General features: G+C 42.2%; 1 protein-coding gene across 3 annotated transcripts in view; it reads left to right on the top strand.

The window, feature by feature from the left end:
- LOC111871105 overlaps positions 1–27,599 on the top strand; it is a 233,237-nt gene that overhangs the window by 63,771 nt on the left and 141,867 nt on the right. For all 3 annotated transcript variants that reach the window (XM_023863910.2, XM_023863911.2, XM_023863913.2), the window contains exon 2: positions 19,214–19,310. The gene's annotated coding sequence lies outside the window, so the exon portion shown is untranslated. The remainder of the gene's footprint in view (positions 1–19,213; positions 19,311–27,599) is intronic.

Raw genomic sequence — 27,599 nt, 5'->3', positions numbered from 1 at the left:
GTCTCAATCCAGTGATTGAGACTAGCTCTTTCTAGCGGGCCCAACTGAGTAGGTTTATCCTTCCCTATCCACCTGAAGACGGAGACAGATGCAGTCTCCGAAACGTCGTTGTCTTTTGTCTTTTACATACCAGACGGTGGGTGAAGTCCAAAATAAGCCAAAAGAAGTACAATTATAACACTGTTACTGTTTTACGCAATTTACAACCACTACACACTGATATCTTCAGTCTATCTGCACTAGTCTTCACGGATTTATAACACAGGAACTATAACAGTCTCCCTAAATCACACACTCCCGATATCACTGTACTGCAGCACACATAGAGTCCTCAAATCATACGTTAAGCCTTCACATGCCGAATTCTAGTTCCTCTTCAACTGTTTGTTCGCGTGCTTCTGCCGTTATTATTCACTCGTAACTGCCTTGAACTGAACTGGCATCTGAATTCACTTCTCTTGTAAGCACTCTACACAGACCACTCACAGAAAACACGCTTATATTGTTGTATAGCGTAGACCTCACGGAGAACAAGTCATGTGATATCTCGTCAGTCCATTGACGCTCTGACAGTTGTCTAGCAACGAGCTCTAAACCTTCGTCCTATTGTTGCGAATTGGATCGTGCTTACAGAGCTGTTGTCTGCCAAACGCGTTGATGAAATCCGTTACAATATTGTGACGTATAAATCTGTTGCTAGGCAACGGCTCCATAAATATATTCCCGTGGAAAGAGATTCTTGGCAAAGAGCCCTTTGCTGGGTAATGGGCATAACAATATGCGGAGACATAGATCTATTGCTAGGCAATGGCGCGGAAAACGCGTTTTTTGTAATATGTTTTCATTGGGATCCGCGCCAAAACATTATCAGAGGGCACAGAATTAAAATTGTAGTAGTGCAAGGGGTACAACAGGGTCAGTCGTAGTACGATAAAATAATGGAGCTGCTCCAAGAGATTTGTGAAGTGGGTAGATTAGTTATAATTGATTGTAAATGAAGGTGTTAATAAATCCAATCATCCAATCCAGAACTCCAGACTCGTGGCAATATTTTGATTCCAATTTACGCCTAGAACTGCCTAAATGGTTTTACCTCCTCAGATTCTACGACAATCATTTTACACTATTTCCCATAAACAGCATGCGCTCTATGTATCTTGCTCATATCATCCTCAGTGTTTTGATTATCCTAGTAATATTTGGGCCGATCACAGTGGCCGCGCCGTATAAAGCATGAACCGTCTTCGCTTGCTCGAACCCTGGGGTCGTAGGTTCGAATCCCACTCAAGGCATGGATGTTTGTATCTGTATTGTCATGCATGTAGGTAGCGGCCTTATGACGGGCTGATCCTCCGTTAAAGGAGTCCTACCGACTATATATAGGATTAAGGAATTGAAAAAGCGGCTATGGTTCAACAAAAGGACTGTAGACCCTTAGCTAGCTAGATAGATAGATAGATAAATAGATAGATAGAATGATATTTGCCAAACTTACTATATTCGTGGATCAGAGCCATTCTTGACAAACAGCCAGTTGTGCAGCTACTCAAGAGATTCCAAACATTTTATGGAACCAGAAGGTTCATTACAGTGTTCACAAAAGCCCTCCACTGGTCTCTATCCTAAGTTAGATGGATCCAGTCCATAGCATCCCATCCTCTCTCTCTAAGATCCATTATAACATTGTCCACCCACCTGTGTCTCGTACTTCTTTCCTTTTGACTTTCCCACGAATATTTTATATGCATTCCTCTTCGCCTACATTCGTGCTACATTCCCTACTCAGCTCATCCTTCCTGACGTGATCATTCTAATTATATTTGGGAAAAATATTTGGTAAAGTAAAAAAAGGGTAAAGTTGTCCTTGTACTTAACTAATTAAGCACTACGCCATGAAGGCGTATGGGGGAGTGGATGTGTAGATGCACATTTTCTTTACCTCGGCACTAGTTGGAGGTGAGTGGTCAGTTGCACGCCCCGGCCGCTATACCCCCGGGAAAGACCCCTGGTATCCATTGTATATTAGAGTTGGTGGACCCCAGAGCCGGTCTGGACGATTGGAGAAGGGAAAATTCTTCACCTTACCTTGACTCGAATCCCGACCCCTCGGTCGTCCAGCTCATAGCCAGACGCAATACCGACTGCGCTACGCCAAAGATACAAATTTATGGAGCTCTCTATTACATAATTTTCTTCGCGAGTATAATACATCACGTGTTATTCCTTATTGCATTTCTATTTTCGATTTATGTTGTAATAATTCTTTACAACATTCTGAGGGAAAGTTTTCCCTTCCGTGACGTAAGTTCCCTTACATCTACATCCGTTGGATTATTTGCGCCCGCTAACGTGTTGCCAGTTAACGTCAGCTTTGTGCTGTAACAGTCCATTAATTATAGTTGTCGTCCTACACACAGCCGACCCACGTTCTCAGCGTTCCGGACACTAATATCAAACGTGTACAGTGGAAGGCGCCCGAAACCTCATGTTGGTTCACTTTGCAAAACCACTATGTTCCCCCTACAATTCCGACTAATGCATTGTTTTGCGTTACAATATCGTACCCACTCGCTTATAATTTTATAAATTAAAATTTTAACGTGTATTGAGATTACTTCAATAAATCTTCCAACATCAGAGAGCTGTTATTTCTTTAAGTCATAGTGTTTGCTACCTGTTTTAACATAAAATATGTCAGAATTTTTCCTACAAGAAATATTTCTGTTATGTATTTTGTATGATTCTCAAAACGTCGATTATTTCCCTACATATAGTGACATGATAGGTATTGAAGATAGCCATTTTTTGGTAACGATCGGAGAAACTATTATCCGCGGCAACGAACACGCTCTCAATAATAGAAGGACTTGTTCGGAACGGTGTTTTATATGGGGTCCGAACCGGGGCTGTATAACATGGGCAACGGTTGGCGGTGGTCAAGCTTACGACCGTTCAAATGACTAAGTCTTCCGTTGTAGCATAAGATACGTAGTATAAGCATGATCTGCTCTGTAAAGCCTGTACTGACAGAGGACTTGTGTGTAGTGCACAAGGAAGAGTTTTCAATAACATGCTATATCTGCGATACGTACACTTGACAAACTCATCTTCTCGTCAGAGAGGATGTTACACAGGGACTATTACCGCAAGAGTTCAATGGAAAAAAAAATTCTCTGGTCGTGGGCCTCAAGGGGCCTGACGCCAAGACAAACTGATTGGCACTAAACCGCCAGTCGTAAAGTAACTCTTACTCTGACTAGATAGAATTCCTTGTGGAGGCAGGTTCGAATACCAGTACCGTAGCCGTGCGAGTCGTAGGAGGCGACGAAAAGGAAACCCAGTGCTTGAAGGCATAAATGGGTCACCCTGTTCCTGGGGGTATAAATACAGGGACTTTGCCCTCCAATTTGGGGAATCTCGAAACTGAGACAATAAAATATGGTTATGAGTCCCGCGTGACTAGGACTTGAGAATGACTGCGCTGGCGAGGACCGGCAGCAATTGTAAACGACAGACCCCTTCTCTCGTCAGCTGGAAAAAAATTACTTGTCTTGGTACTCAAGGGGCTTGCCAAAACGAACGGATGTGCTGTAAACCGCCAGTCGTAAACTCTGACCGTGATTGGTAGTTACTTTCCGGCACGAGTTGGTTGCGAACCAGCTACCGTCAAGTGGGGACGTGAGCGTCGAAGCAGAAGAACCTCTAAACAGCGCCTGGTGTTAGCCTTAGGGCGAGGACATATCAAAGAAGCTGGCAACTGCAATTTCCAAGAAACGTCACCCATTTCAAGCATGCAACTGGTTTCCAGAAAACTTATGTGTGATTAGTTACTCACATCATATCAACTGGGCGTGTTCGTCCGACGTAATGCGTGATTGTAATGTTTAATTTCGTGTACTACTCTTCTGCAATGTCTGATAATATTACTGGTCCTGCCATAGAATGGTGACGGTTGAGACGGCGCGAGAAGGGAGAAAGTAGACCAGAAGGAAAATATTGGGGTGTTAATTAATTTTAATTCAGATATATTTATTTAGGAAATATTACATTCACACGCGATACGAAATTTTGACATAAGTGTAACAATTTTAACAAGGCAGAAAACACTTAATGATGACCGCATATGGACGAAACATGTAGCGTGGAAGGTCGACTAGATAATGAGTTGCATTTAAAGCGGAAATATTGTGAAATAAAAGATTTATTAATGCAATATGATGCTTAAATACAATATTAAGAAAATAAAAAATTGGGTGCATCCGTTTTCCCGTGTCCTTTCAAACTCAGGTGCTTATATTGTTTCGAAAGAACTTAGCCAGGATCCAGACTCCTTCGTCTCATGAGAATTTCTTTCCCTGGCAAAATCTATTTTATCCTGCCTAGCCTAGTCTGCGTGGCGTTTGTCATATACACCAGGCTCTTACTCACTTAACTGGAAGAAAGGGGGAGGGAAGAAGAAGAAGAAGGCAACTTCATCAAACTTTCGTGCCATCTATAGAAGCAGATTAATCACAGAAGCACATTGGAAGAGCTGAAATTATGAGGCTATGCAGCAGCACAACTGTGAGAAGACTGGCTTCCTCAGTTGTGTGGGAGTTGAGTTTCTTAGTCTTCCACGAGTTGCATTGCAATCTCTTTGCCATTTCCTCAGTTTGTGCTGCTCAGTTCCTTTCCAGGTGTTCAACTCAGTCTGCTAATAATTCTAGAAAGCAGCGGTTGTGTTGCCGTTTCCTCAGTTTGCGCTACTCAGCTCAGTTCCACGTGTTCAACTCAGTCTGATAATAATTCTCGGATGTTGTGTCTGAGTTGCGGTTGCCAGTTTCCTTGCCCCGATATTTTCAGTACAATGATCCGTAGAGTGTATATATCCGGAAAACTGTTAGAGTTACCTGTAGTTACGAGTTATACGTGTTCAATAAATCTAATTACCAATCCAAACCCCATGTCTAGTCCTTAACACGTGACAATATCATTAAATGTAAGATTTGAGGCTTTCACGGCGGTGACTATGAAGAAAGCAGTCTTCTGGGATTTGGCACCGTGTATATGTGGTGTTAACCGACGTTTCGGAGGAACGTATCGCCCCCATCTTCAGGGTTGAAGAAAAAGTTTAAGAAATCTGCAAGCGACAACACCGTGAGAAACGGTAAAGCAGACTAGTCTGNCGTGTTCAATAAATCTAATTACCAATCCAAACCCCATGTCTAGTCCTTAACACGTGACAATATCATTAAAGTTTGGTGTTTGCAATTGAGTGTTATTTCTATGAGGGAAAGAACTAATACCTTTTTCAATATTGTCACGTGTATTAGTGACTAATATCATGGGTTCTGGATTGGATGAACGGGGTTGTTTACTCCTTATACATACCAACATTAATTACATGTAATTATAACGCTGTCGGTATTTCTTCGCTTCATAATTCACTGTTACACACACACTAGTCCTCTCCTGGTAACACAATTAAAACACAGGAACTGTAACAGTTTCACTGAATTACACACTCCAGATATTACACATAAAGTCTTCTCTTCACAGCCGCACTCTTGCAAATAACTGTTAACTCTTTTCCATGACGGCTCCGTGTCCTTGACTCACCGCTTCTCAGCTGCACTAATCGCAAACGACTTTGTTTTCCACTATAAACCTTCGGTACGGACCACGCAGAGAAAACATCTACTATTGAAGACGAATCTACAGTTCTGTTGCCTAGCACTGGGCATAGCGCGGACCACATTGAACACACAAGTCACGTGATTTCTATCTCGCCAGTCCATTGGATCGCGGGCTGCTGCCTAACAACAAGCTGTAATATTCATCCTCTGGAACTCGGTTTCCATTATTGCAGGTTGGAACGTGTTTACCGAGTCGTTGCCTGGAAAAGCTTCGAGCAAATCCGTTAAAATATTATTTGCTTGAACGTCCATGCTTAAAGCTTAAGATGGTGGCATGTGATCAGGAACTTGGCTGTCATCTTTAGTCCTGTATCAATAATCGCGATTTAAAAATAGCAGTTTCAGACACGTTTTAGTATCGTGTTAAGACACGTGTTATGGACATAGAAACTTTATTGGGAAATATTTAAAAGTTTTACTACCTTTATTTAATTCTCTCTTAGCTTCCATATTAATATCCCAAATTTATTTTCCGTCCTATCGTCCTGCCTTCGTCTCTCTCTCTCTCTCTCTCTCTCATACGTGACGAAACTGCTCAGTCATAGTCTCTCAAAACATGCCACTACAGAGGAACAGCCGTGAGAATCACCAGCTGGGCTAGAGGTCCTTACTTCGATCTTTTCCCCCGCGAAATTTTCAGAGAAGTAATGCGTTAGAATAGCCTTTACGTGTAACATTGAACACACTATAAAGTAAATTTGTCCCTGTGTTTCACGAATTAAGCACTACGCCATGGAGACGTATGGAGGAGTGGATGACTAGACCCAGGTTTTCTTGACCTCGGCATTAGTTGGACATGAGTGGTTAGCTTCACACCCCGGCCGCTTTACCCCCGGGGAAAAGCCCCCGGTACCCATTGAATTGGAGGCTGGATGACACGGAGAAATGAAAATTCTTTTCCCCACCGAGACTCGAATTCCGACTCCTTGGTCTCCCAGCCCATAGCCAATCGCTTTATCGCCTGCGTTATCCCGACTCGTTTAACAAACGTTTACCCTGAGTACCTGAATGAAAAGTACCCCACGTTTCGCTCAGATTAGGGATAACTGACAGGCTGTGGTGAACAAGGTAATGAACTTTCTAGTTTCATAAAATGTGGAGAAGTTCCTGTTGAACTGAACGGCTTTCAGCTTCTTAAGAAGAATTTCTATTCCCCTTCACGGAGTTCGTGTGTAATAGTCATATACCCTGAATACCTAAATATGACAGAATCATGAAAATTTGACATTTTTACGAACCGGATAAAAAAAGTAAAGTAAAGTAAAGCTATCCCTGTACCAGGCCGTGGAGGGTTGTGAGACGTTGAGGGTCCCACATTATCTAGACAATCGGCTCAAAGATGGCGGTAATCTTGCAAGTTCTTAATATAATTCACACATATATCCAGTCTTTATACGAAGTGATCATTTTTAAAATTTTGTCCATATAGACAGCAATGTATTAAAATAAGATGTAAATTACTATCTAAGTACACCTTATTTTAATATATACAGAAGTTCATAAAATAAACCCAGTAAGAAAATACTCTACTTCATATATCACCGAACATAAATGTATATAAGGAAAATTGTGCTGCTAGGCCGCCAGGAACTACTGCCTAGGATTACTACACACTTCAAAATGCAATGATTGTAAACTGAGATTTTAAATGGATCACTCTGTATGATAGTTCTCGTTTAAAAATAACATTCTTGTTTTTTTTCCTAAAAAACCGAATATGTTTTTAAAGACTGTGTATATTTAGAATAATTTATTTCATTTTACTTTATATGTGTAATAAAATCTGTTTATTCACTATACACTGTGTGTTTATTTTAAGGTTAGAGCTTTTACGGCGGTGAACTCATATTTTCTTGTATGGTCTAAACACAAGTTGTAGTTTAATATTTTTTTTTCTAATGACCAGCATGACACTGAACTGTATAATCTTGAATGTCATTATGTAACTCAGAGGTTTGGTGTTTAAAAGCAACCGTTACCAAGTTTCGGCTTCGTATTTTGTATATTGAGAACACAGAATATAATTCTCACTTCTCATCTATCTTGATGTTTATACTGTCACGTGTAGGGCTGTTTGCGCGGGATTTACAAGACTGGTTTTGGGTTGGATGATTGGATTTATTGACACTTTACACACACTACTCGGAACTAGAGACAATTACAGCGCTATCACTGTTCTACACATTTCAGAGTTCACCGTTACACAGGCAGTAGGTTTCTCAGTCTCCACCAGTCGTATCCTGGCAACGGATTTATAACCATCACACATGAAGTCTTCTTTGCACAGTCTAATTCCTTTCTTGCCATTATTCTCAGTTACCTTCCACTGCCATCTTCAGAACTCGACTTGACTCTCGACAAAAACTGACTCAAATGAACTCTTCTTCAACTGAACTCTCTCAGCTTCTGACAGCAAGTCCCTACTCCCTTGCAACTTCTCGTTATATAGCCTCCGGACAAACCCNTTTACCGTTTGACAGTTACGGTTTTATTTTCGTGGGGCGCCCTCTCTGACGAGAGGACGGGTCTGTCTTGTGCATATGCTGCTGGCCATTGCCAGAGCGATCTTTCTCGGGTAGGAGTCCCTTGGGACTCGCGACCATATTTTACTGTCTCAGATATGAAGCTTCCCTTTTCGTCGCCTCCTACGACTCGCAGGGTCACGGTGGAGGTATTCGACCCCGCCTATAACTTCTCGTTATATAGCCTCCGGACGAACCGCATGGAAAACACCGTCTTCTATTGCCCCGTATTGCTTTAGGCGTATTTCCTGATCCGTTGGCTAGCGATAGACGTCCTATTGTTGCGCGCATTGGCTCCCCGTGGGAAAATGTTTATTGAGTCGTTGCCTAACAATGGGTCTATACATCACAGTATGTAATAATCGAAAATGTTCGTGCGCATATGATACTACAATTTTTGATGGCGACAATACTGAAGTTCAAGGTGAAATGTTAAGTAAATAAGACGTGAAGCAATAAAATAAAAAGTAGTTTTGGACGTTTCAAATGATGGAACTCTTTTCCTCGTTGTTAATATCTGTCTCCATTGATCAAGTGACCAGTTAATTAAACTAAAAAAGCATACATTACCCGAAACAACTTCATTATCGACCCTTCCGAACATTTCAAAGAGTCTAAATGACAAGACAAAACAAGTACAAGAAATTTATTTACTTCACATGAAAGCGAAATGTAGCTTGGGCTAAACCTTTCACATACTGCGTTTCATGACTTCAAGTTCTCATAAGGGTGAGTATTCCGGAATGTGTTGCCGTAGAGATTATTCGACAAGTACAAACTACAAACTACAAACTACAAACTACATGGCATCATATCCCAGAAGAGCGTAAACTTTTTTTATTGCTAGTGGGGTGGGCCTAAGTCCTTTGTACTGCGGCCACTTCTGGCCTATTGTACCAGCCCCAGATGATAGGTGAGGGTGATTGTGGAGCAATTGGTGGAATGAAGATTGGCAGGGGAAACCGAAGTACTCGGAGAAAACCTGCCCCAGCGCCACTTTGTCCACCACAAATCCCACTTGACCAGACCCGGGATCGAACCCAGGCCGCCGCGGTGGGAAGCCAGCGACTAACCGCATGAGTTATGGCACGGGCTTAGAGTTAGTATCAGTAGTTCAACTGTAAATGGGGCTCAGCGATTTTACGGATGTGTAACTTGCTTCTTTGTGACAGAAGAATCCTCTAGCGTTTAATGTAACTAACTACAAGCTGTAGTGTAGAGTTGAAGCGAACTGAAATCTTGGCTACCTCATAAAGACGTTCCTTGCTTGCCATAGGGAACCGAAATTCCTCTGTAATTACTTCGATCAATATTCTCCTGTTAGTCCTCTAATTTGCGAGGATAATATTCACCTTCAGGACCAGGGATGTCACTGAAACAGGTCTCTGAAGCTAACGAACAGAGTGCAAGGTCTCAGATTCTCTCTGCTCCGAATTGTATGGAGTGATGCCGTCTAGCGTGGTAGAAAATTACCGAGTTTTCGGAACAGCTTGCTGCCTGTGTCTTCGGGTCATGAAGTTATAGCTGACAGTTTCCTCTGTTTCTACAAGACTGCACTGCCTCGCGTGTCAGAAGCGAGGGATCTCAATAGGTACGTAGAATATTGAGAACAAAATATATTCTGCGGAGAAGACTGGGCAATGCAAACACGACATCAGAGGAAGGAAGAGAAACAGAGTGGTAACTCCATTTACCACTTACTTTAACATTCACCAACTCCTAATTTTTAACACTATAGCTTATCTGAGGGGTGCGTGATAGCGTAGTTTGTAAAGGAACTGTGCTACAAACCGGAAAGTCCCGAGTTCGATTCACCATGGGGCCATTGAATTTTTCGATTGACCTAATCCCCCCTGCCGCATTATGGCTCTGAGGTCCACTCAGCCTGTAATAGAAATGAGTATCAAGAATCTTCCTGGGGGTAAAGAACGGCAGGCGCGTAAGGCTGACAACCTCGCCGCCATCTGTGAGCCAGTTGTCTAGAGAATGTGGGAGCCTCGACGTCTCAAAACACCGTGATCCTCCACGGCCATTTACAGGAGTAGATTTACCTTTTATACCTTATTCGAAGAGTATTATCTTCTGGCATACAACGCCGTGTAGTCCGTTAGAAATCAGCGGACTTTCGGAGGAACATATTGCCTCCATCTTCAGTGTCAAATAAACTGAGCAAAATACTAGCGTGAAAGCAGGTGCCATTGCAAGTGGAGACGATATGTTCCTCTGAAACTTCGGTCGACTTTCAGCGGGCTACACAGCGTTACATCCCAGAAGCTAATACTCTTCATGACCTATGATCCAGATATCATTCTCACAACTAACAGTTATTACTTTGGCCTGAATATCATTAACCAACTGGTCTTTGTTATGTAGACGCAGTGTGTTTTCTTTGACGTAATTTCAGCAGTTCACTTGAGATGAATTTCAGGTATATAAAGGTGCGTCCACATTACTCGTGCTCGTGCTCGCCAGGCTTGTGCTAGTCGAGAGAATCGTCTGGCTTTTACTTGTGCTCGTAAATCTTCGTCCACACTACTTCAGTTGCTCGCCAGGCTTCGGCGTGTGAGGATCCGTATATTTGCTCGTAGTGTGTATAGGCTGTAGTCGTATTTTATTTATTGGCTACAGTTTTTAAATTGAAAATTTAAAATTTGCTTGTCTCGTGACTTGTCATATCGTCCACATTACTCGCGAACATAGCGAGTCACACGAGCACGAGTAATGTGGACGCGCGAGCTCGAGGAGCGAAAGGAAAGTGGGATGTGGAGTGAGGAAGTAAAGGGAAAGACAAAACAAAGAAAGTTGTTCAACATTTGAAACTGTATTTACCCGTGGAGCAGAATGCTGAATGTTTGACGCGAGAGGAGTCCCACTGAAGCAGGAAGAAAGTATTTTTAAGACAGAGAAATAATGCGAAAAATCTTGAGTATTCGTATGATATGGAATAAAGTAAAAGGTGTGGTTTCTGGTACTGGCTAATCCAGAAACTGTGAAACAAAAATTCACTAATCATAAATATTGTGACATGTAGACGTATTTCTATGCAACGCCCGAGAAACGCTCAAACAACAACAGAAAACTATTGCAAGAAGTTCTTCTATGTGGTCCACAACCTGCCCATGGCTAGGCAATGGGTCGCTAAACACATTCCCGCAGAACCAAACACGTGGAATAATAGGATATCTCTTGTTAAGCAACGGCGTTCTAAACAAGCTTTTTTGACAATACAAGATGTGTTTTCTATGGATCCGCCTCGAGACTGTATAAGTATTCCAGTCGTCAGTCAGAAGTCAGTCCCATGTGGAGGCGGGGTTGAATATATCCACCGTGACCCTGCGAGTCGTAGGAGGCGACAAAAAGGGAAGTCTCAAATCTGTTGGGACTCGGACCCGAGGAAGACCGCGCTGGCAGGGGCCAGCAACATATACAAAAGACAGACCCTTCCTCTCGTCAGAGAGGGCTCCCCACAAAAACAAGACCGTAAGTGTGAAACAGAAATATCTGGTCATGAGCCTCAGTTGGGGCTCGACGCCAAGGCTTAGTGACTGACTAACGGTCAGTGGCAATGTGACATTGACTTTGACTTTGAGAAATCAGTCGTAGAACAAGAATGGGAATGGGGCGAGCCCTCGGCAGACAAGGAAGAAGGGTTCGGCTGAAAATTGATTGTGAGTTAGTGTAATTGATTGTGATTAAGAGAAACTGTAAAAGAAGGCGTTACTGAATTAAATTATTTAATCCAGAACCCGTTATTATTAGTCATGCAGGCATAAACACGTGATATTATGATCACTAGAATGGTGACATATTGGTGTCAGTTATGGTCTTCTCACACTCCATTACGTCATATTGTGCAAGTAGTGATGAAAATGGAATCTAAATGCGGCGGCGAAACATAGCAGGATATTGAATGACAAATTACATAATTATGTCCCTCNAAGTATTTTTAAGAGAGAGAAATAATGCGAAAAATCTCGAGTATTCGTATAATGTGGAATAAAGTAAAAGGTGTGGTTTCTGGTACTGGCTAATCCAGAAACTGTGAAACAGAAATTCACTAATCATAAATATTGTGACATGTAGACGTATTTCTATGCAACGCCCGAGAAACGCTCAAACAACAACAGAAAACTATTGCAAGAAGTTCTTCTATGTGGTCCACAACCTGCCCATGGCTAGGCAATGGGTCGCTAAACACATTTCCGCAGAACCAAACACGTGGAATAATAGGATATCTCTTGTTAAGCAACGGCGTTCTAAACAAGCTTTTTTGACAATACAAGATGTGTTTTCTATGGACTGTGGACCTGTCGTCTTGACAGATTACTGATGATGATGATGATGTCCCTCTGTGAGGTTGCTAGGTACGCTAAGATCTGTCTGTCTGTCCTTCGATCCATCATCCGTCCACTGTGACCCTGCGAGTCGTAGGAGGCGACGAAAAGGAAAGTCTCGAATCCGAGACAATGAAATATGGTCACGAATCCCAGGGGACTGGGACCCGAGAATGACTGCGCTGGCGAGGACCAGCAGAACTTATATACGTCAGACCCGTCCTCTCGTCAGAGAGAGCACCCCACATCAACAAACCCGCAACTGTCTGACAGTAATAAAAATCTGGTCATAAACCTCAGATGGGTGCTTCATTCGAAGACAGACTGGCCGACCGATCGTCGGTAGTAATATAAGACTCAGAGTCAGACATATGCTGTCCAGTCACCCCCCGCCCCCGGTCCTAGGATTCCTACCGACTGTGTAAAAAATATGAAAATGAAAAAGCGGCCAAGACCCAAAAAGGGCTGTAAAGCCATGTGTAGATAGAAATTGTCCTGTGATTGAAGTTCTGTCAAACAAACCTCACATAATTGGTTTTCCCCACACATTCACCTGAGGACGGAAGCAGATACAGTTTCCGAAACGATGCTTTTTAGAATGTCGGACGATAGCTATGAACAAAGTTCAAAAAACTCACCAAAATCTAGTCTTAGAAGCGATGTTTACTGGCGGCGTTTCTCTTAGCCTGTGATCACATCCCGTTCCTCAGTTCGCCCGAACCACTCAACTTCCTCGCTCCGACGTTGAAATGCAGCAATTTCTAGTCTTTATAAAACTTTACGCCAGACCCTCAACATACGTTAATCGTTTGATGTACCTGCTGTAAGTCTTTCGCAACTTCATTTCGCCAAAGCTCTTGCAGCTCGCTCCACCTGTCTGCAGACATGCACTTTCATCTACACGACCTGCACCAACCTTCTCATTTTCGTTGAAATTTGAGGATCGCCTCAGCCTCGAGTGGGAAAAGTATTTAATTGATTCCTGGTACTCATTTCTATTAGAGGCTGAGTGAACCACAGGGCCATAGTGTGGCTGGAAGGATTAGGTCAAGTTAAAAAAAAAAACCCAATTACCTCATCGGGACTGAACCCGCGATCTTCCGGCTTGTACCATAGTGCCTCAACTAACTGAGCAGGTAGGTAGTGTAAATGCTGGGTTAATTCCTCGTTCCACCTCTCGGCCTTCTTCGCTACTTAAGGGCTTACATTCTGTTGAACCAGCCTTTACCAAGAAGACGAGCGAACAGGGTCTACGGAGCTTCAGGAAAAGAACGAATATTCTACAGCCCCCACCCACCCACCTGAATGAACGTGGCTCTTTTCGTTACATCTGTTTCACTTGCTTTTATCATTCTCTCATTTCATGCGACGAAAGGAGATAACTTCCAAAATAAAAATATTTGCATAAAGGTTGGAAACTGTGATTGTTTTTATGGCGTGTTTACTAAGAACTGAGTGATGGGTTGTTGATATGCTAAATTCAGAGGTTTATCGTCAAAAAGCTCCCGACAGAGGGTCGCAACAGGAGGGAATGTAGAAGTGGCGAACAACATGTGCAAGGGAGAATCAATAAACGCGGCAATTTTAATTAATCCAAAATCGATATTTACATCACTGGACACAGAGGAATACGAAGATTGTAAAAAAAATTAGCACTATGCTACAAGCCTGGAGGTCGCGGGTTCGAGTCCCGATGAATTGGATTTTTTTCAGTTTACCTAATCCTTGCAGTCACGCTATGGCCCTGGGGTCGACTCGGCATCTGAGAGAAATGAGTACCAGAAATCTTTCTGGGGGTTAAAATAGCAGTTCTGTTATATAAGTTTTGGAAAAATAGCCATAATACAATTCGGGTTAATCACTCTAAATATAATTGCATTTGGTCTGACTGTCCAAACAAATGCTCATTCTGTCAAAACAAAATCGGAACGCATGGGTTGGTTATATCAAGATTGATCTCCTGTCCCTTTTTCTAAATAAATTCCTGTAATATAAACTCTTGCTTCATCTCCCATAATTCTCATTGGACTTATCATTAATATTTGGAAACCCGAATTTCATTTACATTATATTATTCCTGTATTTAAGTATCCTGTTGCATTACTATCCGGTCTAGAAAACCGAAATTAACGGCCGCGAGGATTCGTTGCGCTGACCACGCGACACCCTCTATCCGCAAAAGTTGGCACTAACTTCGTCGACAAGCGGCGGTCGCTCGGTCGGTATAGTTCGTTTGCGGACTAAAACCAAGGAGTTTGTTTTTTTGTTTTTTGCATTACTGTATCTAAAACTGTTTATGTACTGCACAGTCCATCAACAATGCAACAAGCTGTTCCTTCTTTCGTTCACTTTCACTTTCGACAGAACATATTTCGGCCCTAAATGGCCGTCTTCAGGTGTCTTGCTATGCTAAAACAGCTACACTGCACTAATATTGTCCATTGGTCGCATATGCAACTGCACGCTTCATGATTGAAATCGTAGTCAATTGGTATGTGCCAAAATAGCACATGCTGTAGTTCACGTAATTTATATTAAATACAATTTATTGATTCTTTTTATCAAAATTTTCTATTAAATACAGACCAAAGCAAGTGGACGACGCCCATAATGATGTGTTATAAGAATTTTACAAAATTTAAAGGAAATTTTAATACAAATTTTAATAGATCTTAATGATTTAAATTAAGTGAACTACTGGGTGTGCTATTTTAGCGCATACCAACTGGCTACGTTTTAAATCATGAAGCGTGAAGTTGCATATGCGACGAATGGACAATATTAATGCAGTGTAGCAGTTTTAGCATGGCAAGACACCTGAAGATGGCCATTTAGGGCCGAAATATGTTGTGTCCGAAGTGAAAGTGTAAGAAAGAAGGAAAAATTTGTTGCATTGGTGACGGCCTGTGTAGTACATAAAGAGTTTAAGTAATATTTAAAGCATCAGTCTTTACCCCACAGCAAACACACTGCAGCTCGATCGCAATAACCAACCTATGAATGATGTTCAGGGATGTAATCGATGTTTACTGTGAGGATCTGAGATAACATCTGGCTAAGGCTGGACGATTTAGGGGTCGGAGTCACGGTGGGGCAAGAATTTGCTCTTCCCACGTCACCCAGCCCGGCTCTGGGGCCCACCCAGCCTCCTATCTAGTGGGTACCGAGGGTTCTTTCCCCGGGGCGTGAAACTGACCACTCACCTCCAAATACAGTCGAGGTAAAGAAAATGTGGATCTATACATCCACTCCCCCATACGCCTTCATGGCGTAGTACTTAATTAGTTGAGCACAGGGACAACTATAGCTTTTTATCTTTACTGTGAGGATGCCGTTCACAGAGGCCGCGCGGTCGAATGCATTAAATGTCGGCTTGGACACTGAGATCGTGGGTTCGAATCTCAGTCGTGAAATAGATGTCTATCTGTGTCTATTCTGTGTTTGTGTGATACATCAATTTCAGCCGGCAGAGTTACTGCATCAGCGTCCCATCTTATAACTCTGTACTTCGCCCACATAGTATATTTGTGTCTTTTGAGTTTCACAATAAAAAACCAATAGTTTCCCTAAACAACATTAACTAGTTGGCTGGGGCGCGCCATAGCTCAAGCGATTAGTCGTTGGATTCCCATCGCGGCGGCCCGGGTTCGAGCCCGGTTCTGGTCATGTGAGATTTGTGGTGGACCTAGTGGCGTTGTGGCAGGTTTTCTCCGAGTACTTAGGTTTCCCCTGCCAATCTTCATTCCACCAGTTGCTCCATAATCAGCATCATGTCATCCGGGGCTGGTACAGTAGGCCAGAAGTGGCCGCAGCACCAAGTGGACACCCCACTAAGAATAATAATAAAAAAATAAAACTAAAAAAAACTGGTCGGCCTTCATAATGGAGATGCTTTCTGTTAAGATAGGAACTGAACTTTTAAATATTATTTAGTGAAACTACATGCGATCAAAATCCACATAATAGTTAACCAAGAAATCAATGCATTGAATCAGATATGATTTATTTTCTATGGGAATGCCGTTTTCACTAACACAGCTGCTTTAAACAGTTCAGTATAGAAGTACGTCCTCTCGTTGTTACCTTGAGTAAAGCTCGGGTACACTTAGGATATCACGCTTTGTTGATATGGCTACAATGTGGCGATCCGTGCGGAATTAATGGGAACTACACGCCTCCGTGCTTCTGGACGCGAACAGAGCGCCCTTACACGGGTCCCCGTATTGTCTAAATATTGATCGCCGATGAATTGGAAAATGTTTGCATGTTGGTAGCAGTGGCATTTATCTTAAACAACAGGTAGAACCTGTGACGACAAATGTTACACTACATAGACATTGTGCAATGAACTGCGACGGCTCAATCGATAAAGTGACTGTCTTAATACATTGCCCCTGTTCGATTCTAGACAGGGTAGCAGAGATGTTCTTCTTCGATACTGCTTCACAGAACGGCTTTCGTTTTCATGAAATCCCGGTTTCAAAACTCGGCTTGGATACGATACATCCTGACTGATATTTCGTAGTTTCCTACAGCCCTTCCAGGCAAATGTTGGCTCATTACCTCTAATCAGGCCACGACCACTTCGTTCCAATTCCCTTCCAGTTGATTAGTCACTAAGTTCAGTGACGATAAGAAGTGAACTATCGTATTAGCTCTCAGCCATGTCCGCCTAAAAACAGCATTGGCCGACAGTCACATACTGGCCATACCCGTTGTCGTCTGTATTGTTTTGCTTGAGAAAATTGTGGCTTTTCCCGCCCGATTTGGGTCTTGTTATGTCATAAATTGACCAATCAAGAAGCATTAAATAGCGAATGGGTTGTAATCACCGCATCATCCAAAACTACAGGCAGGGTCTCGACTACAGGACCATCATCATCAGTAACTGCACGGAATAGGCCATTCAGCCTGTTCAGAATGAAACATTATACGTTGTCCTTCCGGTGTTTTGTAGGCCTATTTTAATTACTTCCTTCTGTCGCTTTTAAACAACTCGCATGATCCGAGCTCGGTCTTGAGAAACGTTGATCGCAGTTCATGCTATGGTCTCCCAGAAGTTTCAATGATACATAGTAAACATTATCTTATAATTTTCCGATTACTTAGTGATTCACACAACGTATAACCCGTTATGATTTTTGTAATTTAATTTCGGAAAACTTAATCCTTTATAAATGTGTTTAAAATGTTTAACCTAAAAATATGTATGGAATGTTTCTTGATAAGAAGATGTTATGCAGAGTTTAACTTCATTCATTCTGATCCGTCACACTAGTTAAATGTTATAGGCTGATTTGACAACACCGACCAGTGGTACTCATATATACATATCTTTACATGTTTCGATCAGTTATGATCACCTTCAGAAGGCAAATAACAACATGTAAGATTTGAGGTTTTCACGGCGGTGACTATGAAGAAAGCAGTCTTCTGGGATTTGGCACCGTGTATATGTGGTGTTAACCGACGTTTCGGAGGAACGTATCGCCTTGTACCGGTTCTCACGGTCTCTTCGCCTGCTGATTTCTTATATTTTTCTTTCTACCCTTAAGATGGAGCGATACGTTCCTCCGAAACGTCGGTTAACACCACATATACACGGTGCCAAATTCCAGAAGACTGCTTTCTTCAAATAACAACATGTTGAGGAAACAATTACATTGGGCTAGGGTGGAGGTATTGCACCACGCCTTCACAGGGGTATAACTGGTTCAAAGTTACTTTACGACTGGTGGTTTACGGCCAATCAGTTCATCTTGGAACCAACCCCTTGAGACTCATGAGTAAAGATCTTTTTTTTTTTTCAACTGATCCCTTGGGGCAACAGTTCTTATGTAACAACCTCTCTGGCGAGAAGGTGGGTCTGTCTCTTACGAACATGCTTGGCCTTTCGTCAAATGTATGTATCGCAATTATTGAAAATTCGCACCACTTGTCTTTCTTATAACCCTTTTGCACGGACCGACTAGAGAACACAATTTCCAACAGTAACTGTGTTGTTGTGTGCTTATTCGTTCCCACTGGAACTTGTTTATTAATGCGTTGCCTAGAAACGTGTTGCATAACACGGTTTATTCGCCTGTTACATAGCAAGGTTTGTACACGAGTGAAATATACGAGTACATATATATAACTTGATAGCTGGTACACCTGAAGGTAGGAGGCAACTTGGAGCACATAGGCGTAAATTAAGGGATAATATTAAAATGTAACTTAAATGAATGGGTTTTGGACCCAAGTCACCAATTGTTCGGCTGTAGTTTTCTTGTTTGGATAGGACTCCGTTGGACATCGTAATGAACCTTTGGGTTCCATACTAGGTGGGGAATTTTTTAGCTAGCCTAGCAGCGGAAGCTTCTCAATAAGGATTCTGTCCATGCAGCTAGAACTGCTTATTTATTTGTTTCCAACTTTGTGCTCAAAACATCTGACAACGTAGCTGAAACTTTTTGAGCCTGTGTAGGGGAACCTTAGATGTCACAACCTTCATACTAATGAAGAAGTGTAGATATGTCCCAGCATGTGCTGCGATATCTTCGAGACCGTTACTAAAAAACTTCAACGCTGGAGAAATAAGGATATTTTTACAGTGTTGTAGTTCTGTAGACTCTGTGTCTACGCATGAATGCCCGAGTAAAATGAGGAGCATTTTCATGATAAATCTTTTATATAATTTTAGGTGCTGCTTGCTGGAAATAGCAAAATTCGGTGTGACGTCTTCCCCTCCACGTCAATTTTTGCTGTACTTCTACACAATGCGGATCTCTTGGCAGTAGGTGAGTACAGACAGATATACCTCCGGTCTATTTAGTTTATTCTGACCCTTCATTAACAAACATTTCCTGATTTTCTGTACCTGAAGGTATGAAGTATAAAACAATATCTGGAAAAAACTGATCTATATTTCTTTCTCTGATATGACTCTGACCGCATAGAAAACACGATTATTCTACTGTTGCGCGTATATTCCTTGTCACTGGAAACTGCCTACTGATCCTTTGCATACCAACGGCTACCTCTTCTGGTTCCATTATTCCAACTTTCTGGAATAGTGTCACATTGCTCCCGCCTTAAGGCTACCCGTCCCGAGTAGCCAACAGGCCTAACACTGTTCTCCAACCGTGCCCTCTTAGGACTGCTTCTTTCGAGCAGGCAGGGAACACACACAGGCACAAAGAAAGGTGATCTCAAAAGCCTCGATTTTTTTAGCCAACTTTCCTTATTTTAAAAAGATAGGAGGAGGCTTATGAGATCACCATTCTGTCCGCCTGTGTATCCATCTGTATCTGTCAATGTGTGTGTTTTCCTACTTTTTAGGCTTCTTAAACTTATTAGATCACCTTGTTCTCCGAGTGTCTATGTGTCCCTCCAATTTTTTCTTTTTCTACGCGGTCCGTGTCATATGAAAGGAAACTAGACGATTAATTCTTCCCAGAACTTCTTGTTTCGAAATAAGGAAATTAGGCCGAACATGATTGCTCTGTACTGACACAAAACTTCTCTGATAAACTGACAGTTCCACAAAATGTTTCCATCACATGATCATCATCAGATAGGAATTTCACTTAAAATTCTGCAATAATACCGAAAGTTCTAATCTATGATTTAGCAAGAGTCATTAGTTAGTGTAAGTTTTAAGCGGCTGCTCAAGGTCATGTGAACGAAACATGTGGGATTTACTATATATTATGTGGATAAATTTTCTGTAATGATATTAAGTGAACTTATAATATAAGATACTTTAAAATAATTTAGAAACAATTTGTACAACGTTTGCATTTCTCTCTCCCTGTATTTCACAGTATTCACGTTATGGCACGGGTCTACAAAATCATAACAAAAAATGAAAGCAATAGGCCAGACGTGGCCGCAGTACCAAGTGGACTCAGTCTCACCCCCACTAAGAATAATAAAAAATAAAAAATAATGCAGTATGTGACACAGCCGATACTTGCCACTTGTTCCCCCGTCGCAGCTCGTTTTAAATGATATCATCTTCAGATTCTGTAATGTGAAGCAGAGGAGAGGGAAGAAAAGAAGGGAAAATAATTCGGATAATTCTGTGAACTAAAGGGAAAGTTAAAGGAATATGGGGGAAAAGAGGAAAGGAGATAACGCCACAAGAAATTATGTAACAAATGGGGTAGATTCTAAAGGTACTGCGAGGGTGTATAACATTCAGAATTACTGCGTATTTGGACTTTGTCCATTCTAGAAAACACAACGTTTCGGAAACTGGATCTTTTTCCGTCTTCAGGTGGTGGGGGCCGACACCTACTCAGTTGTGTCCCTTACAAAAAGTTAACCCCGCTATTTTCCGGAACGTTGTGTTTTCTGGTTTTTAGAATATCAAACGATCGGAAATCCAAGCAATTCTGAAATGGGACGAATTTCAATTAAATGTTGTACTTGCATTATAATTACATAGCTTAGCTGTCCTTTCGATTATTTCTTCTATACAGCTCACAAAACATTATTATTTCCGATACGAAATGAAATAACGTTCGAACTCCTTGTAAAATACTGAAATCTGCTGAATATTGAACTAGCTTGAGTTTGTATGGAAACCGATCAGGATATTGGCTGGACTAGGGTCCCGCTTGATCTCCTGACTCGACGCCTTGAGTTCACGAGATCTTCTTGTGAAACTGCCTGTGCACATGTACTGCCTCCCTGATCTATTAATAATGAGACAGGATATATTTTGGGAAGTACTTCGAAAGGAATTGGATGACGCCATGATGTACCGTTTTATATCCTAAAGGCGCATACAGGATTGTAATAGCCTGAGTTACAGAGGCGAATTATTTCAGTGTCGACGGTTCGCGTCCTATTTTATTTCATTTAATTGTCTATTACCCAACGACTCAGTCACGTAGCTACGATTACTATATTGTCAGGTGTATGAATGTGACTATAGATGGGGTTTGGATTGGTAACTGGATTTATGATCCTGACTACAGGTAACTATAGCGCTATCGCTAGTTCTGCAGCAAGTCTAAGTCTTCTCAGTCTGCTGTGTCTTCATGAGTCGTTGCCTGGTGACGGTTTATCAACGTAGGACCTTCCTCAGCTTCGTGTTCACGTCCTTAGTGACCGGCGATTGTCTCTACGATCCGCATAGAAACACGTCCCTCAACATCTCTTCTATTGTTGCACTACGCAGCTGTCGCACGGACCGCGTGGAGAAAACCACCTCCTAGCTAGTCAGTTGGTGATTGTTAGGAACCTGTTGCCTAGCAACGGGCGTTGTTTACAGTGTCATTACTTAGCCACGCTTAATTACAGGTACTATATTGTCATTTGTCCTTAGAGACTGAGTAGAACTACAAGAAATCGAGTTATGATAGATGGACTCTGAGCCGAGGTGTGAACCAGGAAACTTCAGAATGTTTTTATTATACCGTATTAGGATGTGCTGCAGTAATTGTTGTGGAACATGATGTCATTAATCATCACATGAATGTCATAACATTCATATTCCATTTATGTCACTTGTATATTTCTACTGAAATGAGCAGGACGTGTAGAACGAAGAGGAATGCATATAGGTTATTTGTGGGAAATACACAAAGAAAGAGACCACTGGGAAGACCAAGACGTAGGTGGGTGGACAATATTAAAATGGATCTTAGAGAGATAGAATGGAATAGTATGGATTGGATTGATTTGGATCAGGATAGGGACCAGTGGAGGGCTTTTGTGAACACGGCAATGAACCTTTAGGTTCCATAAAATGCTTTTAAGTACTTGAGTAGCTGCACAATTGGCAGCTTCTCAAGAAGGACTCACTTCTATGAGTGAGTGAGTGACTGACTGGAAAATCGGCGTAGTGGGGAGGGCTGAAGTATGTTCTCAGCAGTTTCTGAACCCTCTTAGCGTTGCTTGAATAATTGGGAGTGAAGGAAAAGTACAAACATTTTTACAGAATTTGTGTTACTTCTACGTATGTGTATTTCGAAAAATTTCTGTCGTTAAGTCGGTACGGACTTTCCGAGGTTAGGTTTTATAAACAGAAATTAGCCTACATCAGATCTGGCTACGCCCACTTCCTGGTTTTGTTAATTTACTGCTGAAGCGTTTCTCTGGTCTGTCTCTATTGATCCCGCTTCTATCATTATGAACCGTTACGGAAAGTTTTCTCATATCTATCAATGGCTGTGCAGCCCTTGTGGACCTTGGCCGCTTTCTTAGCTTCTTAATCTATACAAAGTCTGTAGTACTCCTTGGACTGAGGATCAGCCTGTCGCAAGGCCGCTACCTACACACAGAACAACACAAACTCAGAATAAACGCATACACAGACATCCATGTCTTGAGTGGGATTCGAACACACGTTCGGAATGTTCGAGGTGACTAAAACGGTTCATGCCTATGTCTGCGCGGTCACTCTGACCGGCTTTCTAGTAACAACCGAATGAAGAACAGGAAGTGGTTGTAGTACGGGCAAAGGTAAAGCTATTCTTGTAATTAATTAAGCGCCAGGCCATGAAGGCATATTGGGGAAGTTTTCGGCCCTAGAATATGAATGGCAAGAGTTTCACACCGGTCGATTTGTCCCTGATGAATCGGTGAAGTAACCCCGATACCCACTGAATAGAAAGTTGAATAAGTCTCAGAACTGGCCGGAAATGTCTAGAGAAAGACAGATCTCTGCCCTACTGCACTACTCCGGCTCCTACCAATGGACTTACTTACTTACTTACTTATGGAGCTGAGCCCTTCTTGAGAAGCCAAGTCTGCAGCTACTCAAGAATTTCCCAGCATTTTATGGAACCCGAAGGTTCATTACCCTGTTCACAAGAGCCCTCCACTGGTCCCTATCCTGAGCCAGATCAATCTAATCCATACCATCCAATTCTACCTCTCTAAGATTCATTTTAATATTGTCCCCCCACTTACGCCTTGGTTTTCTCAGTGGTCTCTTTCCTTCTGGCTTTCCCACCAATATCCTATAAGCATTCCTCTTTACCCCCATTCGTGTTACATGCTCTGCCCACCTCATCCTCCTTGACTTGATCATTCTAATTATACTTGGAGAAGAGTACAAGTTATGAAGCTCCTCATTATGCAGTTTTCTCTAACCTACTGTCACTTCATCTCTCTTCGGTCCAAATATTCTCCTCAACACCCTGTTCTCAAACACCCTCAGTCTATGTTCCTCCCTTAATGTCAGAGACCAAGTTTCACACCCATACAGAACCACAGGCAAAATTATAGTTTTGTAATCCTACCAATGGACAAAGTTCAAAATCCAGTAAATCCAATTGTCGTATTCTCTAGTCAGAAGCGTTGAGAATAAAGATGGCGCAAGTGCGTAAAATCTTAGAGGCCTCATTACTTGTAACCTGAAGCGAGGAATTAAGCAGAAGAAGCACATCTGTATGCAACTGATACCAGACAAAACATGTAATTTATATATCATGTATCTTTAAAGCAGTGGGAGTCAGTTCCGTTGTGCAGGTAACTAAGTTCATTAATTGAGAACCTAAACCACTTCTGGTTAATGTTGTAATATTTCCACCTCATTAATTCGCCGCGAATGAAGTGAGTTCAGGCACGTGTCAGTAATTACAATTACACGATGCTTTACAAGTGATGAAACAACTCAGAAGCAAAGGGGATCGCAAGTTTGTGTCAAGAAGGTGGCAAGATGGCGGAAATGTTGGAAGAGTTGGTTGAACAATAACATTGCCAGAATTATCAGGGTGATATGAAGGGAGAAGTTTGTTCGTTTCAAGTCTGTAGCTGTGGAACTGACGGGCTATCAGATGTCTGAGGGTTTAGCTCAGTTCGCGAACTAAGCTACATTTAGTTACAAAAGCAAATGATATCGTGAAACCTTGTAGTACATTGCATTCCACATGTAACTCATTCTCTCGCCGTCCATAGTCCAGGATATGACGCTGTGCAGTTTGGTTCATCTTCAGAGCACGGGGTCCACTAAACCTCGTGAGGATAATTGAGGAGCTGTGTCAAGGAAATAGCTGCTCCGGTCTAGAAAATCGAGATTAACGGTCGTGGGAATTCGTTGCACTGACCACGCGACACCCTCTGTCCGATAAAGTTGGTACTAACTTCGACGACAAGCGGCGATGGCTCGGTCGGTCGATATATTTCGGTTGCGTACTAAAACAACGGAGTTTTTTTTTTTTTCATGTAGTTTCTTTACCGTCAGGATGTCAGATTGGTGCCGAATGATCGGGTAAAAGTAAAGCTATCCCTGTAACAGGCTGTGAAGGCCCATAGGGTTGTGAGACGTCGAGGCTCCCACGTTTTCTAGACAATCGGTTCATAGATGGCAGCGAGGTCAGCCTTACTCACCGGCAGCCCTTTATCCCCCAGGAAGATTCCTGGTACTCATTTGTTAGAGGCTGAGTCGACCCCAGTGCCATAGTGCGGCTGGAAGGAATTGGAAACAAAGTGGGAGGAAGCAAGCGTGGAATAATTTAATGCACTATCCCGGAAGATGTCTGCAAAGCCTGATGAGGAAAACTACAAAAAGCCTCAATTAGGATAGTCACTGTCCCTGCCGAGATTCGAATGCCATTCCCCTAGTATACAAATCAGAAGCATTACCTCTTGAACTAACTTGCTGGTTAGAGAAGAAGATTTACTCATCCTTTCCGGCCTGAAGATGGTGGCAGGAATTGCTTCCGAAACAAGCATACCAACCGACTAAACTAGTCGACGTAATACCGTGAGATACGTCACCGGGAATCAGCGTCGCCGTCGAGTGAGTAGTGACCCTACTTATTTGGTAGGTCCGGGGTTCAAATCGGGTCTTGCAGACGGTTGTCCTACCTAAGAATTCCCGTTGTTTTCTTCAGTCTGTCCTTACAAATGCTGGAAAAGTGTCTCAAAATAGGCCACGTCTTCTTTTGTGCGCATCTCTTTTCAGTTCCTTATTCACTAACCATCCTAACATTTGATCTTACAATTCATCGTTCATTTAAATATTGTAGGAGGTAGACCCCTAGCTGTGCAACGACAGCGAGATACGCAAATATACAAGAACTGTTGATGAGTAACGGCTTTGCAAACAAATATGTACCCACGATAACGACTGAACTACAACAATGAGGAGCAGTGTTATTTACGCAGTCCGTGCCTAGGGGTTCTAAATGGGGTAATTTTAGTATTTAGTCAACGACATATGTGGAAGCGATAAACCTCCAGTCGTAAAGTACCTCTGACTCTGAGTTTAGTCAGTTATGGGATGTTCGGCAGCCGGTAAGGACGTAAGCAGAGGACATTATTAGGATCCGTTACCAGTAAAGGGTTGGTGAAAACAAACTTAGAAGACGTAGTAGGTGCTACAGTGAGAAGACGAGTTAATGTATTAGCGTTATAATTACTTGTAGTTAGGATCTGTAAGAGGCTGTGTCAGTTGCCGCGCGGTCTAAGACATAAACTGTCTTCTCAGACTCAGGCGCTGGGATCGTGGGTTCGAATCCCACTCAGGGCATGGATATTTATTGTGTGTGCGCGTTTATTCTGTGTTTGTGTTGTCCTGTGTAAGTATCGGCCTTGCGACGGGGCTGATCACTCATCCAAGGAGTCCTACCATCTGAAAAATGATTACGGAATTGAATAAGAGGCCGGAGCTTTGAGTGGGAAGAAAGCGATTGAAAAACTCCTTATATACTCACTGAGACACGTGACAATATAAATAATGATGTGAGTAAACAACAACATAACACATTTTAAAAACAAAGAAGTAAATAAACTTGTGCAACTTATACCAGGATATATTATCGCAGAAAAGTAAGCTGTAATTCTGTATGCAAGATTTTAACCAATAGAGGAAAATATGGCAGCTTTGTATAAAACATACCGTAATTTGCGACTGTAGCTTAAAGAGTTGCTGCAAGTTATGTTATGGGTACATTCAGTTTTCAGTATGCAGTATGCATATTCATGTTGCAAATGGCGGCTGCTTTGTGTTGAGCCTATGTATAACGGTGAATGGATTAGTATGTCTGTAGTAACGGTATTGAAACGTAAATCCAGAATCCATGTACCCTTCAACTATGAAAGAGCGATGTGCCCCAAAGTAGACTTTTCTGTATCCAAAATTGCACACAGACCTTCTCACCTCTGCACACAACTTAAATTGACTGAATATTTCCTTTTTAATCAACTTCAGATTTTACGGATGAATTTGTCTGGCCCGACCAAATTCAGAATTAAATTCTGGAAATGTGAAATATATTTTGACATGTAAATCCATTGCTAGGCAACGCCCGCAACCCGCACACGGCCAACAGTACCCGAGAACTATTTTCTTTGTGTCCGTCCTACTTTCGCATGCTCGATGACGTAACACAACAGTATAGGAGCTGTGTTTTCTGTGTGGTGTGTGCGCAGTTTATATAAAGAGGATCAGTTGTAGCTTAGATTAGTTCAGTTGAGAGAATTGGATTGTCAGTTCAGTTCAGTTCAGTTCAGTTGTCAGTAGGAGAAAGTCATGGGAAGTTCGTAGTCAGAAGAACTAGAAGTCGGCCTGTAAAGACTTAGTGTGTGATAGAAGATTTAGTCAAAGTGAGACTTCTTTAATTCCGTTGCCAGGATGCGGCTAGTGCAGACTAAGAATGCTAGTGCGTGTGTAACTGTGAACTGCAAATTGTGTAATTCAGCGATAGAGCTATAGTGATTGTAGTTAAGACACATTGTAACCGAAGTGTCACTAAATATTACTCTGTAAAAACGCACGTTGCTATGCAGCATATTCTTAACACGCATCAATGGACTAACTGGAAAACGGTGTTCTCTACGCGGTCTGTGCGACAGCTGCATGACGCAACAACAGAAGAAGTACTGGATGCGGTGTTTTCTATGAGATCCATGCCGAGGTGTTATAACCAGAATAAGTGTAGAATACAGTCAGTATACCGTGTGTGGAGGCGGGCTCGAATACCTCTACCGTAACTCTGCGTGTCGTAGGAGGCGACGAAAAGAGAATCCAGTGACCGGGAGTATAACTGGGCCTCCCTGTCACTGGAAGACATAAACACAAGTTGTGGGAGTCTCGAGTCTGAGACAGTAAAATATGAATTAGGGTT

Source organism: Cryptotermes secundus, unplaced genomic scaffold (assembly GCF_002891405.2).
Source record: "Cryptotermes secundus unplaced genomic scaffold, Csec_1.0 scaffold250, whole genome shotgun sequence".
Classification (NCBI taxonomy): domain Eukaryota; kingdom Metazoa; phylum Arthropoda; class Insecta; order Blattodea; family Kalotermitidae; genus Cryptotermes; species Cryptotermes secundus.
This window is presented reverse-complemented; position numbering and strand designations above follow the sequence as displayed.